This window comes from Puma concolor, chromosome B3 (assembly GCF_028749965.1).
Source record: "Puma concolor isolate L17-30 chromosome B3, mPumCon1.1.hap2, whole genome shotgun sequence".
NCBI lineage: Eukaryota > Metazoa > Chordata > Mammalia > Carnivora > Felidae > Puma > Puma concolor.
In genome coordinates, this window is record NC_141672.1 from 123,712,601 (window position 1) to 123,733,643 (window position 21,043).

Below are 21,043 nucleotides of genomic sequence, written 5' to 3' on the forward strand. Positions count from 1 at the left end.
AACGGGGATCCCTAAGGAAATTGGGACCTTCTCTATGGTGTCTCTCTGTAACTTCTTTAGGACTGCTCCCAAGGTCTGGAGCTATTCTCTTATTCTCTTGTCTTCAATCTGGGTGTAGGTCTCCTTGGAGTTACATGGGGGGGGGGGGTGGCTAAACATGGGGGGGGGGTGGCTCATATAATAACTCAAAAGGGGAGAATCCCAGTGCCCCAGCCATGCATTGGGCATGCAGGAAGGCCAGCGGTAGTAAATCTGGCCATGGGAGATTAGTCTCTTGGTGGAACTTAGCCAGGGTTTCCTTGAGGGTGCGATTCATCTTCTCTACTTTCCCTGAGCTCTGGGGTTGGTAAGCAGTATGCAGTTTCCAGGTAATGTTGAGGGACTTTGTCAGGGTTTGTATAATATCTGCCACAAATGCAGGTCCATTATCACCGTGTATGGTTAAGAGTAGACCAAACCTAGGCACAATCTCCTGTAGAAGGGCTTTGGCCGCCTCATGACTTCATTCCATTCTGGTCAGGAATGCTTCGACCCATCCTGAATATGTACAGATTATTACAAGAAGATACCTGAACCCTTTATTTGGTTGTATGTCGGTAAAGTCCACCTCTAAGTCTTCAAAAGGGGTGGCCCCCATCTTTTGTGTGCCAGGCAGGGGCTATGGGGCAGAACAAGCATTGTTTTTGGCAAACGTTACACATTGTTCACTCACAGCTCGGCATAATGCTGGCAGCTGGCTGTTATAGTAGTTCTTTTTGAGGGGGGCCTCTACTGAAGTTTTCCCTAGGTCGTGAGTTGGTGATATTCCTTCATTAGGTGTTTCCCCGTAGATGACAGGACAAAGATGTGTCCATTTGGCATAACCCACCATCCCTCTTCGCTTAGTGTTCCCCCTTCTGTTGAGGCCCAATTTCCTTCTTTGTGTACTGGGGTGGAGAGGCTTCCCTCTGGGGCACAAGAGTCACACTGTAGGTAGGAGCTCGCCTGGGTCACAACAGGCAGCCGCTCTGGCTGTTTTGTGGGCCAAGTGATTTCCTCAAGTTATGGGGTCGTCTCCTTTCTGATGTCCCTTACAGTGTAGTAATTTATGCTGTCAGCTTCCATATCTGTGGGGGGTTTTCACACATGCAACAAACAAAAGAAGAACCCGGAGGAAGGGGTCTCTAAGCTAGAGACCAGAGCTTGTTTTAGTCCCATCGGCTATCTTTGGCATACTTTATTCAACAGTAGGAGGAAATTTATAACATGAAATTCTTCTATTAGAAAAATTAGCAACTTCATATTCCACAAAGAAAAACTAGAAATGAGAGAAGGAGAAAATTAAAGCTAAAATAAACAGAAAGAATGAAATAAGACAAATTAGAGCAAGTCAATACACTTGATAACAGAAAATGGAAAAACAATAAGGAAAATTATCATAGTTGGTTCTTAAAGAGATCAGTACAATGAATACACCTCTAGTGAGGATCACGAAGATAAAGGAAGGTAAACACAAATTACCAATGTCATGAAATAAACAGGCAACCTCAATACTGATACTACAGGTATTAAAAAATAACAGAATCCTGGAGCGCCTCGGTGGCTCAGACAGTTAAGCATCCAACTTCTGCTCGGGTCTTGATCTTGTGATTCCTGAGTTAGAGACTCATGTTGAGCTCTGTGCTGACAGATCAGAGTCTGGATCCTGCTTCAGATTCTGTGCCTCCCTCTTTCTCTGCTCCTCTCCTGCTCATGCTCTGTCTGTATCTCTCTCTAAACAATAAATAAACATTAAAAAAATAACAGAATCCCACAAACATCATTGTGACCCTAAATTTGAAAACTTATGTGATATAGACCAATTCCTTGGGAGCCTCAAATTACAAAACTCACTCAAAAAGAAATAGATAACCTGAAAAGCTCTATACTTATTAAATAAATTGAATTTGTAGATAAAAACTTTGCCCAAAAATATAAAAAAGCAAAAGTCTCTGTCCAAATAGTTGACCAAGATGACCAATAAATTGATTTAAAAAAATTGTGGCATATAATAAAATGGAATATCATTCAGCAATAAAAACAAATGAGCTGGCAGAAAAACAGACACTCAGATCAATGGAACAGAATAGAGAACCCAGAAATGGACCCACAAACGTATGGCCAACTAATCTTTGACAAAGAAGGAAAGAATATCCAATGGAATAAAGACAGTCTCTTCAGCAAGTGGTGCTGGGAAAAATGGACAGCGACATGAAGAAAAATGAACCTGGACCACTTTCTTACACCATACACAAAAATAAACTCAAAATGGATGAAAGACCTAAATGTAAGACAGGAAGCCATCAAAATCCTCAAGGAGAAAGCAAGCAACAACTTCTTTGATCTTGCCTGCAGCAACTTCTTACTCAACACGTCTCCAGAGGCAAGGGAAACAAAAGCAAAAATGAACTATTGGGACTGCATCAAAATAAAAATCTTCTGCACAGTGAAGTAAACAATCAGCAAAACTAAAAGGCAACCAGTAGAATGGGAGAAGATACTTGCAAACGACGTATGAGATAAAGGGTTAGTATCCAAAATCTATAAAGAACTTATCAAACTCAACACCCAAAAAACAAATAATCCAGTGAAGAAATGGGCAGAAGACATGAATGGAAACTTTTCCAAAGGAGACATCCAGATGGCTAACAGACACATAAAACAATGCTCAACATCACTCATCATCAGGGAAATACAAATCAAAACCACAATGACATACTGCCTCACATCTGTCAGAATGGCTAACATTAACAACTCAGGCAACAACAGATGTTGGTGAGGATGCAGAGAAAGTGGATCTCTTTTGCATTGCTGGTGGGAATGCAAGCTGGTGTAGCCACTCCAGAAAACAGTATTGAGGTTCCTCAAAAAACTAAAAACAGAACTACCCTACGACCCAGTAATTGCACTACTAGGTATTTTTCCAAGTGATACGGGTATGCTGTTTTGAAGGGACACATGCACCCCAATGCTTATGGCAGCACTATCAACAATAGCCAAAGTATGGAAAAAGCCCAGTGTCCATAAATGGATGAATGGATAAAGAAGATGTGATACACACACACACACACACACACACAATGGAGTATTACTTGGCAATCAAAAAAATGAAATCTTGCCATTTACAACTACGTGGATGGAACTGGAGGGTATTATGCTAAGCGAAATTAGTCAGAGAAAGACAAATATCATATGACTTCACTCATATGAGGACTTTAAGACACAGAACAGATGAATATAAGGGAAGGGAAGCAAAAATAATATAAAAACAGGGAAGGGAACAAAACATAAGAAACTCTTAAATATGGAGAACAAACAGAAGGTTACTGGAGGGATTGTGGAAGGGGGGATGGGCTAAATGGGTAAAGATCATTATGGAATCTACTCCTGAAATAATTGTTGCACTATATGGTAACAAATTTGGATGTAAATTTAAAACAAAATTTAAAAATTTTAAAAATTTAAAAAAATAAAAATAAATAAAAATGAATTGTGAATTAGAAAAAATAAAAAGGACCACAACTTAATGATAGTTAAATTTACCAGAAAAGTGTAACAATTCAAATCTTGCATTCCTTTAAAATTGAAGCCTAAATTATGTAAAGGAATATTTGCTAGAGCTACAAGGAGAGATTGATAAACCAACCATTAAAGTGGCTGTAAGTTAAAATAAATAAATAAATAAAATAAATGAGCTACTGAATCACATAATTAGTATTAAATAAGTTGAACCATAAATGAATTTATAAGTATTGGATCAATATTAAATTGTGCAAAGTGAAAGAAGCAAGACCCAATAGGCTACAAGGTTCCATGTATATAACTCATTAAAAAAAAAAAAAAAAAAAAAAAAAGCAAAATCACAGGGGCTTGCCAATGATTGATGAAGGTGGGGTTGACTTTAAAGGGAACACACATGGATATTTAGGGAAATGGAACAGTTTTATATGGCACTATGATGGTAGTTACATGAATCCATGAATTTGTTAAGACTCATAGAAGTGAGTGAAATGCTACAGAGTGAACTTATTTGCATGCTAATATCAAATAAATCATTAAGGATTTGGGAGATCCCAAGGCAGGATGCCCAGTATAATAAAGAAATCTACTGTATTATAAATGTATGCATAGTCTTATTAAATTGAGTGTGGCAAGGTGTGCATGGCTGGCTCAGTTGGGTGTGTCCAAATCTTGATTTTGGCTCAGGCTCACAGTTCCTAAGATCGAGCCCCCATGAAGCTGTGCACTGACAGCAGGGATCCTGCTTGGGATTCTCTCTTTCTTTTTCCTCTCTGTGTCTCTCTCTGTCTCTGTCTCTGTCTCTGTCTCTCTCTCTCTCTCTCTCTCCCTCTCTCAAAAATAAACAAACAAACATTTAAATTGAATGTGGCAAAAATGGCTTGACCTAAGTAACTTTGGAAAATTGTTTTGACTAAATATGATAAGGTTAAAGACAAAACAAACAAACAAACAAACAAACAAAAAAACAAAATAAAAAAAAACCCACAACAAACCAAACCTTTATGTAAAAAGTTACAATAGTGGGTTTGAGTTAAGAATCATGAATTAAAAAAAAAAAAGAATCATGAATTAAAGTTTCATGTACAATGGATTTAAATAAATAACTAAATTGTAGAAAATGAAAACTAGGTTTTTTGTTGTCAGATATAAAGTTAATAATATGTAAGGAGAGGGAAAGATAGAATAAACCCTAGATGCTGAGCTGGAATTACCATGAACTCATGTTAATTTTTATCTATGTATCACTTTTATGGGTACGTAGGTCAGGGTAGGTAGGTAGGTAGGTAGGTAGACAGAAATGCATTATGTGTAAATGATAATATACATACATATATATATATATATATATATATATATTTTTTTTTTTTTTCTAGCTACCCACTGAGAGGATCTAGAAGCAGTAACAAGCCTACAGTAATGACATACCCAGCACCCAGATCTCGTTTTCAATTTCATTCTCCAACAAATAGAACCAGGTTTACTAAGAGAAATGGTTGATTCTATGCTTGCAGAAGGGAAAATTCAAACAGGTTTAGTGCATCTTGAAGTGCCAGAAAGTAATTTTGGAAGTACTTTAAAAAATGTTAGATATAAAAAAGGATATATAGACCATCCTAAAACAGCTGCCAATAGTCAAAGCTGGCACATTTTGAACAATACTATAAATAATGAAAATATTGAGTTATAATCCAAAGAAAAAATCCGTGGATCCATAATGATATAAATAAATAGCTGAATAATAAGTAAATAAATGTGAGAAGGTACAAATCTTTCTTGCAAAAGAATTCCAAATAATATACAAATACTCTCCCTTTCAAAAGGTGAAACTTAATTCCTCTCCTCTTGGGTTTGGGTTACTTAGTGATTCTCTCCCAAACAAGAAAGTATGAAAAGGAAAAAAAAAATTGACCACATTATAGTGGAGAAACTTCATCAATACTACCTTAACCAAGTTATATAGGTTAATATCATCAATAATGAGTCAGTTACTATCTGGTATCCCCTGACATGATGTGATGAGAAGGGCACTTTACTTTTGTGGTATCCTTCCCCAAAGTCCTTAACCCTAGTCTAATCATTAAATCATCAGACAAATCCAAATGGAGGAACACATTACAAAATACTTGCCTAAATACCCAAGTACTCTCTAATATAGTCAAGATTATGGGAGGTGGGGTGGGGAGAGAATAAGACACTATCATAGATCAGAGGAGACAAAGGAGAATAAATGCAACATGGATTGGATCTGAAAGCAGAGCAAGAGAGAAAAAAAAATAGCTAAATTCCGGTGAAGTCTGTAGTTAGTTAATTGTACTGTGTAATGTTAATTTCTTAGTTTTGGCAAATTTGCCACAGATATATATGATGCTAATATTAAAGAAAGCTGGGTGAAGCATATATGAGAACTCTCTGTACTATCTTTGCAAATTTTCAGTAAATGTAAAAGTACTCCAAAATAAATAGGCTTTTCTTTTTAAAATCACCCTAATTGTCAATCCATCCTCCAACTTTTTAGTTCCATCATCTGGTGTCTACCATTCCAGAATCATATTATTCTAACTATGAACAGGGAATCCAGTATCCAGTATAGTACCTTCTACTGTTATTTTCCAACTACAGAGGGCAGACATCAAAGAATTTTTCAGGTATACTAGTACCATCTACACCAATTAATTCTTTGTATCTTGGTGAAAAGAGTGTCTTCCAGGTCCTCTGTGTAGCTATTTAAAGAATGGCTGAGTAGTTAGCACATGAGAGATCCACTCCAACATGCCCATTTCCTGAACTCTAGAGGTTGCCGGGAAACTTTTGACTTCTCAGTCTCATTAATTGTGGGCAACAGTTGAATGCAGCTTTTAATTACACAACTTAGAGTACTGGTAATATCATTCCACATGGGTAAGCCAACAAATTACATCCATGTGAACACATCTGTATTAATAATTTCAGTTCAATCTCATCTCAAATTTTGTCCATTTTGTTATAATATTCTTAAAATTCACTCTCATGCATGTTTCCTCTGACTCTTGCAGATAAAAACTGGTAAGTTTTTGCAGATTTTTTGGTATTTGTATTATCTTTCTAAAAATGACTAGTTCTCTGACTGGCTTTCCTGGGATCTAATTCCCATTATGGATCTGGATGCCATGGGGAGAGCTGAGAAAAATTAACATCTCCTTCTGAGGCAATTGCCTTAGATACAGTCATTGAAAAGACTTTTTCCTGAAGAGAGTAGGTCCCTTCACTTGAGGGTGGGAGAGGAGGGTCAGGAGGAAAGTTCACATGGAATGTGGGGTCAAAATGCTCAGCTCTATCTCTATTTGGGCAAATTCTAACCCCTGACTTGGTTACTTATTGCTGTATAACCAGATTACTGCAGAACTACTGGCTTAAAACAACACAAATCTAATGTGTTTTTCGTGTCAGAAGTGTGGGCATCAATTTTTGTAACATCTCTGCCTCAGGGTCTCACAAGCTGCAAGCAAGATGTCAGCAGGGGCTGCTCTCTCTTCTGAGGCTCAAATAGGAAAGGATCTGGTTCCAAGATCATGTGGTTGTTGACAGCATTTCTTATAGCTGTCACACTAAAAGCCTCAGTCTCTTTATGGTTGTATGTTAGAGACCACCCTCAGCTCTATTCCACATGGTCCTCTCCATGTGGTAGCTCACAATATGGCAGCTCACTTCTGCAAAGTCACAGAGAGTGAGAGAGATTCTCCTAGCAAGACAAATTACATCCTATGAAATGTAATCACATGGATCCCATCACTTTTGCCATCTTCCAGTGTTTTGAAGCAAGTCACAGTTCCTACTCACACACAAAGGTAGTGGATTATATAAGAGTGTGAATACTGGGAGGCAGTGATCATGAAGGCCACTATAGCAACTGTCCAGCACAATCTCCATCTCTCATCTTAGACCCTCATCTTCTCCACCAGTACCCTGGTCTTAATATAAGGGACTTGGCAAGGTTGTATATTTAGGTGGAAGTAGAAGTCTTGTGCATTATGGATAGGGATGTAAATTGGTGCAGCCACAGTGTGGAGATACCTCAAAAATTAAAAATAAAACTACCATATGACCCACCGATCTCACTTCTAGGTATGTATCTGAAGGAAATAAAATAATTATCTCAAAGAGATATGTACACTCTCATGTTCATTACAGCATTATATTTAACAGCTTAGATGTGGAAATAACCCATGTGTCCATCTAGAGATGAATGACCAAATATAATGTCATATATGTATACAATGGAATACTATTCAAACATGGAAAAGGAGGACATCCTGGCATTTGCAGCAGCATGAATGGAAGTTGAGGACATTATGTTAAGTGAAATAAGTCAAAGAAAGACAAATACCTTATGATGTCACTTATATGCAAAATCTAAATATAAAAGAAACTTACAGATACAGAAAACAGTTTGGTTGCCAGATGTGAGGTTGAGAGGTAGGGGGAATGGGTAAAGGTGATCAAAGGTATAAATGTCCTGTTATAAGATAGATAAGTTCTGGAATGTAAATGAGTTCTGGGATGGTGACTGTAGTTAACAATACTGTATTGTATATTTGAAAGTTGCTAATTGTAACTATGTGAGCAATGATCATTTTGAAATATATACATATATCCACTCATCATGCTTCATGCCTAATGCAATGTTATATGTCAATTATATGTCAATAAAACCAGGGGAAAAGTCATCACCAACCAACAAATCCCTCCCACAATAGGTAACTAACTAATTAAATGGAACTGCAACTCTACAACTAATAGAACCAGGACTTGTTTTTCACATCTTCCCTGCAGTAAAGAAAGTAAAGATGTTACTCACTCATACAGATTTGCAGATTTGTCTATGCATGTTTTGAGTTGGGGACATCACACCTTCAAATTCCCCTTTTCCCTTTGTACACTCTCTCGGTCCACCTAGAACAGCCACGTAACTCCACAACATTATAATCACCCTTGTTGCCATAGTAACTAAGTTTCACAGCCACTTGACTGCTCAATGCCTTGCTTTCATCGTTCTTGATACTTATAATAAAACACATATTGGATTGTGCAAAATCCTTTTATGTCTGAAACTTTGTTTCTCTTTTCCACTACTGAAAATTAAATGTAGATTTATCATAAAACACAATAACTCAAGAAAATTAGTACCTATGAAAATTTCACTTTCTTGACAAAAAGAGTAAACACCTGCAGTTTTATTGATGTGGAATGACATCCAGCCATTATATGCTACAGTTTTTCCCATGAACAATGGGAAAGATCTTTTAATTCTCAAAACAAGTGCAACTACCTACATTCCAGAGTAAATCAAGTATTTTTACTCCTTCCCACAATGTCTCTAAGAAACAGTAGCAATCTTATAAAGGAAATAATCTCTACTTTCCTCCATGGGTCATCAGGTTGGACCCAAGAGGGAAAAGCATGAAAAGGGAGAAAGCAATCTTGGATTTCTGTAAACTTTTGTGTATAGGGCCATTGTTTGTAGTCCATAAAGTGACACAGCAACAAAAGGTTGAAGCACATTTTCAGCCTTGGGCAGAGGAGAAATGATAGAAGGCTGAGCAGTATCATTACCTGAAGCTGTCAGAAAGTGGAAGCATGGAAGTCAGAGTGGGGAAATACTTCGTCAGGCCAGAAAGGCCAAGGGATGCTCCACAGAGAAGTTGGGCATTGAGCAAGAAGACAAGAAGTAAATAAAAATAAAACCTGGTTGGGGCGCCTGGGTGGCTCAGTCGGGTAAGCTTCTGACTTCGGCTCAGGTCATGATCTCATGGTTTGAGTTGGAGCTCCGCGTCGGGCTCTGTGCTGACAGCTCAGAGCCTGGAGCCTGTTTCAGATTCTGTGTCTCCCTCTCTCTGACCCTCCCCCATTCATGCTCTGTCTCTCTCTGTCTCAAAAATAAATAAACGTTAAAAATTTAAAAAAATAAAAATAAAACCTGGTTACTAGAAATCAAGAAGATCATGAATCAGGAGATCTAGGTACTAACCCCCCAGCACTACACTGTTAGCAGTGCTTCACTTTTCTGGGTGTCAGAGCAAGTCTATAGCTAAATGGGGTATTCCACCATTCCCTTTCCAAGCCATCATTTTACATACATGGCTTAAATGACCCCAGTTGAATGTGTTGTGTATACCACAATTTTCATTTCTCTTTTTGTCTAATAGTTTTTCCAACATTGTCAAATAAAGAGACAGCATGCCCAGAAAAGATGATATTCTTTTTGTCATTGTACATGGTGTTCAATCATGGCCTCATTTTTCATCTTGCTTTATGTTCTGTGGAGTTGAATCAATAAACCATCTCTTATTGTGAATAGTCCACCTGATGAAGTATAAACTAATTCAAACTTAGAATCTGATCTATTTTAAACACTTAAAAATAGTTAAGCGGGCTGTTAGATATTCCAATCTCAGAACTAAGATGTGTTTATAAAAATAATTTCTCTAGGGTGCCTGGGTGGCTCAGTCTGGTAAGCAGCCATCTCTTGATTTCAGCTCAGGATATCATCTCAAGGTTCGTGAGTTTGAGCCCCACATTGGGCTGTGCGCTGACATCGGGCTCTGCTCTGAGACCCACATCAGATCCTCGGTCCCCCAGTCTCTCTCTCTCTGAAAAATAAATAAATGTTAAAAAAAATAGTTTCTCGGGGCGCCTGGGTGGCGCAGTCGGTTAAGCGTCGGACTTCAGCCAGGTCACGATCTCGCGGTCTGTGAGTTCGAGCCCCGCGTCGGGCTCTGGGCTGATGGCTCAGAGCCTGGAGCCTGTTTCCGATTCTGTGTCTCCCTCTCTCTCTGCCCCTCCCCCGTTCATGCTCTGTCTCTCTCTGTCCCAAAAATAAATAAAAAACGTTTGAAAAAAAAAATAGTTTCTCTCGATAGTGGCTGTTTGATTCTGAAACAAGTCAGTACTTATTTTGTCTACTCCAACAACCCATTTCAGGCATGTGCTCTGAATCAGTAGGTTGCCCCCCAACCCCACCTCCATGGCAATTGGTGTTTCAGGTAGTAACAGCAGCACTCTCAAGGAACACAAAACCCCTTTTCCAGCTTCAGAAATTATTTCTGAAATTCTAGGCCATAGGTGAGTTGGCATTTGCCACTAAGTTATTTTGCTGTTACTTAGTTTGTAAGACTGATATATATTGGATGAATCGGTTTATCCAAAACCAAGTAAAATCTAAAACCTTTATCTAACGAAAGATCCAGAGGTAAGGAGTGATACCAACCTCTTACTTAGTGGACTTCCCACCTCTCTGAAAGGGGTATACCCATCAATGGCTTTTGGGGATTCTCTGGTGACAGGGAAAGCTGACTGGGAGGCTGCTGCCACCATGCCTGTTTCCATGTGGGGTTTACACAAGAATGTTCAGGCCTATATTATTATCTACAGTTTAAAGGCCTATATCAAATGATTCCATGAAACAGGAATTACCATCACCCCACATCATCAGTGAGAAAATAATGGTCCCAATATGAAATAACTTTCACAGGTTACAGGCAGAGGAGTAGGGCTGGGCCCAGATGCAAACTGGAGTCTGACTTTCTGGGACACAAATAACTGTGGTCCAGCTGACAATCCTGAGAGCAGTGTCTATCTGACAGTCCCAAATTTAGCACCCAGCCTATTGCCCCAAAAGCCTGTGACTCTGCCTTTTGATTCTCTTGCAAGTACCAAGACGTTCAATGTAAACCAGAAACTTGGGAGTCATTTTTATTGTCCCCTCCCCTTCACTCCTTACAAACAAGGAATTAGCAAATTCTGCTGATTTTTCTCCCTTAATAGTCACCACTATAGTATTTGCCACTTTAATATTTTATTTAAAGGCAATGTTAAGCACAGACTTAGGATTGAGATTATCTTTTTTCAAATTGAGAGTAAACTTTATTCAAACTACTCATCCAAAAAAATATACTTGGTACATATGGTAATGTAGCAAAAAACTTGCACTCATAAGCCTTTGAAATATTCAAGTAATCTCCAATGATGCTGATCAGGAAATTCCTTTATTGGTGGGAAGAAATTATTTCTCCTGTCTCCAGAACTGTATCACCTGGGAATATTCTGAGTCTCCTTTCTTTTGTTTTATTTTTTTAATTTTTTTAATTAAAAACAATTTTTTTGATGTTTATGAATTTTTGAAAGACAGAGAGAGACAGAGCACAAGCAGGGGTGGGACAGAGAGAGAGAGGGGGACACAGAATCTGAAGCAGTCTCCGGGCTCTAAGCTGTCAGCACACAGCCCAATGCGGGGCTCGAACTCAGGCGCTGGGAAATCATGACCTGAGCCGAAGTCATAGGCTCAACTGACTGAGCCACCCAGGCGCCCCAGAGTCTCCTTTCAATGATGCCTCTAAATGTGTGATATTGAGTGAGGCACTTTCTTCTCTGTGCTTCAATTTTTTCACCTTTAAAAAGGTGAGCTACTCCATAGCATTGTGTGAAGATTAATATATGTAAAATTCTTAGACTAGTACACACAAAAATTGAGCCTTAAATGTACATTTGCTGCTGTTACTGTGTGGTCATGCATGACTTCTGGAAAGTGTGTTCTTTCTATATTCAGAATGTGACTCAAAATCAAGATTTCTTCAGGAATTTTTCTGAAAAATGATACCCAGGCAATTCAAGAGCATAGGAGTATATTGCCTATAATCCTGTGCACTTGGCTGGGAAGGTAACATGAAGCCTCAGTGACACAGACTATGTGGATAAACCAGGTTTGCAGAAGACAGGAGCTCAAAAGAGTTGCTAGAATAGAGGCTGAAGAGCCCCAAGAGATACAGCACAGCAGAGGCAGACAGCACAGGGAGAAGAGAAGATAGGCTGGACTAGAAAGCATCTAGCAAGGATAGAAGTTCTGAAGAACCAATGCCTATTTTAATAGGAGAAGCTGGCCTCAGTTTCTCTAAAACGGATTTTGACAAGAGTTGTACAACAGGATATCAGGAGCCTGCTTAAGTACTTCAGAAAAGGGCCAAGACTTTGGTAGGACACTGGATGTTGAAAAGAGCAGAAGAGTCTGGTAAGAAGTATATGACTTAGAGGACATGCAGGGGCCAGGGCTCATCCACAGTTTCCAGGACATCAGGAAAATGGCAATAAGGATATTGTGGACCTCTGAGATGCATCTTTGCCTGGTCAGGCTGAACTCTGGAGTCAGGTTGTTCTTCCTGTTCCTTTCCCTGGGACGTGGCCCCTAGACCCCAGTTTGCTAAACCTGCCCTACAGCACTAGCTGTTCTCTCTCTGACCTCTCCATTCACTCCACTGCACTGAGTTCTCTCAGTTCTATGGCCTATCATGGCCATGCAACCACAGAAAGGCCTAAGATTTCAAGACATTGTAAACCATGAGTTTCCATAATCTCATTTGTCCTTATTGTATGAGTAAAGATAGAGCATGCCTTCATGCTGAAAACTAAAAAGTAAGGTTAAAGATGATATTACCAGGTAGAATATCCACAGCCAGACTGGCTTCCAGGGTCTATAAGGTGAGGGTTAGTTGTACAGCCAGCTTTGCTGAGCTCATGCTTAGAATGAAAGCACTTCATTGCAGGTTAGGGAATAGAGGAGAAGCAATCTGGAAAGACAAAGCACCCTAAATTTCCTCTCTATTTATAACTATATACTAGGGGAAGGCAATTTAATGGCATTTATTAAAACTTTAAAAATTTATAACATGTGCAGAACATAAGCACCCTGCCAGTAGGAACTTGATTTTCTTCACTGCTATACACTGCTATGAACCCCAGAATCTGGAACAGTAGGTTCAAAATCTTTTACTTCAAAATATTTGTAGAATGGACTTAAACTTATGACTCAACCATTCTACTTGTTAGAATTTAGTTACACTATTCAGCTTTTGCAATGGTATTGAATGTCCCTAATATCCCAGAGTGGTATAATAAGAAATCTCTCTTTCTCTGTTACCACCACTTGGGAATGTGGGTCAGCTCTGGTCTTCTCTGCATGTGCTCCCATTATGGAGTCATAGATGGAAGAAAGCAGCCCTTATCTCAGATATGCTGTTCCTGAGGCAAAGGGAGAAAGAGCAACAGGTGGGGCTGAACCACACCATCTGAAGCAGAGTGTCCCTTCTGATGTGGTGCTCACAGGTCCAAAGCCAATAATGGGACAGGGAATGTGCTTTGCTTGCTTGGAGACATGACAAGGGCAGGATAGATATGATGCAGTGTGAATCAGTAGAACACAATTGTAGGGAAACCCAGACAAACAAGTAGGCTTGTCCCAGGGTGTTTTTAGCATCTTGTTTGTGAAAAATAAAAAAAAAAAAAAGTTGTAAAATACTATCAATTATTGAATGGATAAGGCATACTAGAGAATATACTATAGCAGTTGTGCATGATAAGGAAGATTTTTATGGAATGAACAACCCCCCAAAACATACTAGTTTAGTGAAAATAAACCCCTGCAAAATGATATATAAAATAGCAAACAGCACAAAATACTATTTGTATTGGGTACATTCATGTGTCTACATGCCTTTAAGAAGTATGGCAATATGATAGACCTATTTTTAACTTTTTGAAGCACTTTCATACTGTTTTCCATAGTAGCTGAACCAATTTACATTCCCATCAACAGTGCACAAGTGTTCCCTTTTCTCCACATCCTGGCCAGCACTTATTATCCCTTATCTTCTTGATGATAGCCATTCTAACAGGTATGAAGTAATACATCATTGTGTTTTGATCTGCATTTTCCTGATGATTACTGATGTTGAACATCTTTTCATGTACCTGTTGACCAAATGAAATATTATTCAGCCATGAAAAGAAAGGACATCCTGCTGTTTGTGATAACATGTATAGAACATGAGGACATTATGTTAAGTGAGGTAAGTCAGAAAGAAAAAGATAAGTACTGAATAATATCACTTGTATGTGGAATTTTAAAAAGCTAAATATGTAAAAACAGACAAAGGAAAATGGTGGTTATTAAGATATGGGGGGAGGGTAGGATAGACGTTGAAGGGTGCAAACTTGCAACAAGTACTAAATAAGCCCTAGAGACTTAATGCACAGTCTTGTATTATAATCATCAAACTTGCTGAGAGACTATAATTTAATTCTTCCAACCATTAAAAAAATGATAATTAATATGGTAGGTGTTAATTATGGCTACAGTCTCAATCACATTACAATATATAAATGTATCAAATTAAGATGTTGTACACCTTAAATTTATACAATGTTATGTGTCAAATATATTTCAACTAAAAACAAAATAAAGGGGTGGGTTAAATGGGAAAGGGGTATTAAAGAGGGCACTTTTGGGGATGAATACTGAGTGTCATATGTAAGAGATGAATCACTGGATTCTACTCCTGAAACCAAGACTACACTGTATGTTAATTAACTTGTAAATTAACTTAAAAAAAAGTATGACAAGATGTTACCAAATGGATAGATGTTGGCGGGGTAAAAAGTGAGTGAGTGTGGGGTGGGAGGATACACCAGGATACACCTGTTATTCTTTTCATGTGAGGGGGTTTGCTTAAACTTCTATGCCCAAGAAGATAAGAAAAACTGACTTTTATGGCAAATACCTCTTCCTCTACTTAGACAAGAAGAGCAACTTAAAAAACAAATGGCCCAATACTAAAGCCAACTCTTATGATAATATTTCCTTTCAAAGTGAGCCTGAAATTGGTGGCTAAATTTCGTTTAGAGAAATGTTATAATTTCTGGTAATGTTTTTTTTTCATGGAAAGAATCTTGAGTTGAGCCCCAAAGATTGTGTTGGTGCCACTGGTTCATTCTACTCGGTAACCAGGACTCTAATGAAAGCTTTGAACCACTGTCCTCCAGACGCTAGATCATCTGTGTTAATTCTGCCACCTTTGATTTTTAAGGAAAAAAAAAAAAAAAAAAGAGAGAAAGCAAAGCATGTAACACTTTCTATCTTCAATGAACTCTGGTTGAACCTGAGAGATGTTGGAGCTTTTCATTTTCTCCTCAAGCAAGGCTCAATGGAGATTATGTTACCAGGGTAATCGTCATCACTCTGTTTGCTTTATTAATCTACCCTCTCTAAATGTTGATTCTAGATATATAAATGTGGCCTTAGTATCCATTTGTCCACAGACTTACCAGCTTAGGTTTTCATTTTGTAATTTTACTGATATCAGTCCTCTAATTAAAGGAAAAAAAGAAAGAAAGAAAATCTTCAACTGCTGTGGCTGTAAATCACATACTTGGAAAAATAATTTTACTTATTCTTTGGGTTGCTTCAACATGAGGCTATTATTCTAACTAAACACTTCTCAGGATGTCTGGGATTTGGAATCACACATACCATTGTTCATCCACTTTCTAACAGGGAAAAAATATCTGGACTTCTGTGAGCCTCTGTTTCTACCCCTGTAGTACAGAGATAATTACTACCTTACACAGTGTCATTAGGAAGATAAAATAAAATTAGGTAAATTAAGTACTAGGCTACTGTCTTCAATACAAGATATGTTCCCTGGAAATTTAATCAATGGTATTGTGGTTGCATTATATGGTGATAGATGGTAGCTATACTTGTGGTGAGTATAGATAGCATCAGTATAGAGTTGTTGGATCGCTATATTGGATACCCGAAACTAATGTAACATTGTGTGCAAACTATACTTCAAATAATGATAATTTTAAAAAGGCAGTTCTCTTAATATTAGTTCCTGAGATTCTGTCTCTGATTATGTATGGGAAGATTGGTTATACTAACATGAAGTAACTTACTCCCTCTCTTTTGCTACAAATTGAGTGCAGGAGTATTCCCCAAGAAAAAGTAGAGGAGGGGCGCCTGGGTGGCGCAGTCGGTTAAGCGTCCGACTTCAGCCAGGTCACGATCTCGCGGTCCGTGAGTTCGAGCCCCGCGTCGGGCTCTGGGCTGATGGCTCGGAGCCTGGAGCCTGTTTCCGATTCTGTGTCTCCCTCTCTCTCTGCCCCTCCCCCGTTCATGCTCTGTCTCTCTCTGTCCCAAAAATAAATAAACGTTGAAAAAAAAAATTAAAAAAAAGAAAAAGTAGAGGAATACTTGCTCCACTTAACAAGGAGGAAAGTGTTCTGGCAGGGAAGCAGACCTTTCTCAAACCAACGCTACTCTACACACTGTAGCTTGATTTCAGTCACCACAGACCTCAGGGAAGTCCTCCATCCAGCCTGCTGAACCTTCAGTGTAGGTCAGTCCCTGGACTTGAGGCTGAAAATCTGGCATAACATAGGACAAGAGGAATTCAAAACACGTGAACTTAGACATTTTACCTTTCAGAGTCTTAATCTTCTTATCTGGACAATTGAGGGGGGGGGTAAGATAGATGACCTTTGAGATTCCTTCTGGGGGTACACACAGACAAATCATGACTCTGGGGTTCTAATCTGCTGTTAATATACATAACACAAGTAGTCAGTAGGTGCAGTGTAACTGGATGGTGACTCACCAATGGTGGATTCCTGGTTTCCTGGAGCTGTTTCTTTCTGGGATCTGTCTCTCAGGAAACCATAGTTGCTTTACTGATTCCCAAATACTCTTCTGCAGACATTTGCTTTCTGGTATGCAAAAAAAAAAAAAAAAAAAAAAAAAAAGGGAGTGACATACTGATTAGGTTTACCTTGTTAGAACTCTGAAAGACAAACTGACAAGGAATGGTAGATTCACTGTGCTTACTGTTTACTGACCCTGGCTGCTGTTATTGTTGTTTTGGCTAACTCTAGACAGAGTACTAGATTTCAACCACCAACTTGTCTGAGACCATGCAGAAAAAAGACCCATATGTTTTGAGCATCCACAATGGACCCAGTGTTACATGGAAAGCTTCATATATCATTCATATATATTTATTTTATAATGATAGCAGTGTATTAAAAACAAAACAAATAAATAAGACTCCAGCTGTGAAAATGAATAAAGAGAAACCAAAAAAGTAGATTCAGGATGCTAGACAGGAAGGCTACTAGGGGGAGCCATACCATCCAATGCTAATCACAAGAAGAATTGTCAATTACAGACCCAACAGAAGATTCCTTAACAGGAAAGAATGATCAAGGCCACCCAGGGAAAGTACATTGCATCTTCTACAAGAATTTACCCCTGCAACTTAGCCAATGAGAAACCTTCACCACCCTGAACTCTTGCTTTTCTCCAAAGGACTTTCCCTCAAAACAACTCCTCACAACTTCCTCCTTCTCTATAAAATAATGTTCCTCTCTTTTTTGTTGTTGTTGTTGGACTGACTTATGATTTTGCTGTGACTTGCTAGCCATGGATTGTAATTTTCTGCTTTTCTCAAATAAACCTATCTTTTGCTAGTAAAATAACTGGCAGTTTTATTTTTTTTAACATTTGTTCATTTTTGAGAGATTGTGAATGAGGGAGGGGCAGAGAGAGAGAAAGACAGAATCTGAAGCAGGCTCTAGGCTCTGAGCTGTCAGCAACAGAGCCCAACGTGGGGCTCGAATTCATGGACTGCAAGATCATGACTTCAGCTGAAGTCAGATGCCTAACCCACTGAGCCACTCAGGCGTCCCAGTGGCAGTTTTATTTTTAAGGTTGACATCATACATTCTTAAGTCTAGTTAACTTGTGTTCAGATTCTGACTGTTCTCCTTACTTACTGTGTCACCTTGATTAAGCTATTCAGCCTGGTGAGACTCAGATTTTTTACCAGTAAAGTAATAATAACCACCATTTTTTTTTCAAAATTCTGTGTGAATTAAAAATAGTATCTGTAGGGGCACCTGGGTGGTTCAGTTGGTTAAGTGTCCAACACTTGATTTCAGCTCAGGTCATGATCTCACAGTTTATGAATTTAAACCCTTTGTCTGGTTCTGTGTTGACAGTGGAGCCTGCTTTGGATTCTCTCTCCTCTCTCTCTCTCTGCCCCTACCCCATGCTTGCTCGTGCTTTCTCTCTCCCCCTCTAAAAACAAATAAATAAACTTGAAAAAAATAGTACCTGTAAACCATAGCACACAATGGGTTTCCTTCAGCAGTGGCTATTGGTACCATTACTGACTGACACATGGAATATAGATGCCATATGTCACATTTCTGCTTTCTGTACTCTTTTTGTGAAAGCAAGGGATTAGTTTCTCAAAGTCTGTTTCCTCATGTTTAATCAACGGTAGTGTATACTTCTCAGGATTGATGCAAAATGCATTTGGCAGAGTGAGTCCTGGAAAATAATTAGTACTCAGTAAATAATTGCTACTTTCCTCTACATTTTCTATTATGTGCAATAGTGTTATATTTAGAACAATCTCTTTCAGTTGACCCATATCATTCTTTGAATAATTTGTGTTCAATTCAATGCTCGAAATAGGCCAAAAGTTAGAAGGCATTCCATGATATCAGAGGTTGTGCTGGGAGTTTCAAACACCCTTTCCTACCCTGCTGACATTTCATGTGCAATAGGACAAATATTGCACATGTTTTTGTCTACAGAAAAACAGCAAACTTACATTTGCCTCTGATTTCTTCCAGGCAGGACTCCGTAGATCTTGTTTGCCATACACAGAACCAGGTATCAGAGGATAACATGAAAGCTAGGTGTATGACAAAATGAGATCTAGATTGCATTTCAAAAGTGGCTCTGAGATGGAAGGACTTTTTAAAGAACAGGTGTTTGGAGCTCCCCCCACCCCCCACCTTCTATATTTCTACTATGAACTTTTCCTCTGAGATTAAAAAGCAACAGGCTTGCAAGAGGCTTTTCTTTCCATTTTATGTGCTATTTTTGTGCTATTTTTCTAGTATTCAGCCCTGCAGTTTTTTTCTCCCAGTCTTCACGCTTTTTTGACTGAACGTTATTATCACTCTTCTGTGTTTGGAACTGGTCCCTAGGAAGCTCAGATTCTCGCATTTTCATTTCTAATCTAGGCTATGTGTTCTCACCTTTTGACTGTCTGCTTCTGACTTAACTTTTCACTTACATCTACTTGGACAATTGGCTTTTATTTTTTTAATCAGCAGACTTATTTCATTAGGCAGTTTTAGGTTCATAGAAAAACTGAGCAGATACTGCACAGAGTTACCATTTATCCCCTCTTCCAGAATGCAGTTCCCCTACTATTATTTTTAACAGATTTATTGAGGTATAATTGATATACCGAAAGATGCATATATTTAATGTATACAATTTAATGAGTTTGGACATATGCATATGCATGGAACCATCATCACAATCAAGGTAATAAACATATCCATCACCTCCAAAAAGTATCTTTGTGCCCCTTTGTGTTTGCTTATGTGTGTGGGGAGTTGTAAGAGCACTTAACGTGAGATTACCTTCATAACCTATTTGTAAGTGTGCAGCACAGGATTGTCAACTACAGGCACATTGTACAGCAGATCTGTAGAACTTACTCATCTTGGCATAACTAGTTCCTTTATTGAATACATTTTATTTTAAAACATTGCCTTCCACTGCTCTGTCAGTGATAAAAGCTTAAATACTTGGGCTCCATTCCCATAAGGTACATTTCACATCTTGGTTTCCTTGAGATTCTTCCTACAAGGACTATTTAAGAATGAAATAATGCTTTCTGAGTGACAAATGCTAGAAGAGTAGAGATCATATATGGGATGCTTCTGACTGGGACATTTTGTTTAATCTTTCCTTACGAGCTTTACCTTTCGTGTCATCTCACATTTACAAGTTTATATTTGTTAAGAGAAGAATGACATCAAAGCAAAGCCTGAGGCAAAAGTTAGGCATTACTACCTAGACAGTAGAATTCCAGGGAAGTATGAGTGAGCACAAAAGCAGCAAGACAGGGAAGGAGAGACAACCAGCCACCTGGTCCATGCAGCCTTGTGGGTTCATCTCCTGAAAGGCAATGTGATTGCCTACCTCTCAGGGCAGCTGAAACAGGGAAAGTAAAGAAGAAGAATATAGTGACTGATCTTCACCTCCTACTGGTTGGAAGATCATCCTTATAGTATTTTGGTATTCCTGCATTTCCAGTTGCACAGACGTGGGTACAAAGCATATCCTATGGAATCTTATGCCTCAATACCAATAAGCAAACCTATGGTGGGTGATGAAAAGTGACGAGTAAGGCAGGAGGCAAGGTACTATTGAGTTATGCCTACATGGAGCTGGCTGCCTCATTGTTCCAGTGAAGCTGGAATAATGCAGAAGGAAGCTAGAGGCAGAGGGACTGAGAGGATCTAAAGTAGCAGAGTAGGGTAGGTGGTGATATTTGGGCTGTTGATGATGGAGACTATAAATCACAGAAAGGAATAGTGTTTTCACAACAACAGTATGGCTGAAGCACAGCCATATTGATATTCCATATTTTGACAGCCACAATAAAACTACATAACTAAGTATGCAGTCTACCTAATAAAGCGTGCTTTGATTCAATAGAAATTTAATGAAGTTTTGGTTCAAGATGGAGATGTAGGAGGCTCCTGCACTCATTTCTTCCCTCTGGCCATTGAAACTACAACTACATACAGAAGAATACCCTCTGAAAGA

At 38.7% G+C, this 21,043-nt stretch overlaps 1 long non-coding RNA gene across 2 annotated transcripts in view; it reads right to left on the reverse strand.

The window, feature by feature from the left end:
• Nucleotides 1-1,549: 1,549 nt before the first annotated feature.
• LOC147580348 (uncharacterized) overlaps nucleotides 1,550-21,043 on the reverse strand; it is a 36,775-nt gene continuing 17,281 nt past the window's right edge. The window contains exons 2-3 of one of the 2 annotated variants that reach the window (XR_015251927.1): nucleotides 17,004-17,112; nucleotides 1,550-1,752 (exon numbers count right to left, since the gene is read on the reverse strand). This is a non-coding gene — a long non-coding RNA (uncharacterized LOC147580348). Of the gene's footprint in view, nucleotides 1,753-13,586; nucleotides 14,317-17,003; nucleotides 17,113-21,043 lie in introns of those variants that run through there. The other variant, XR_015251926.1, reaches the window with a different exon arrangement.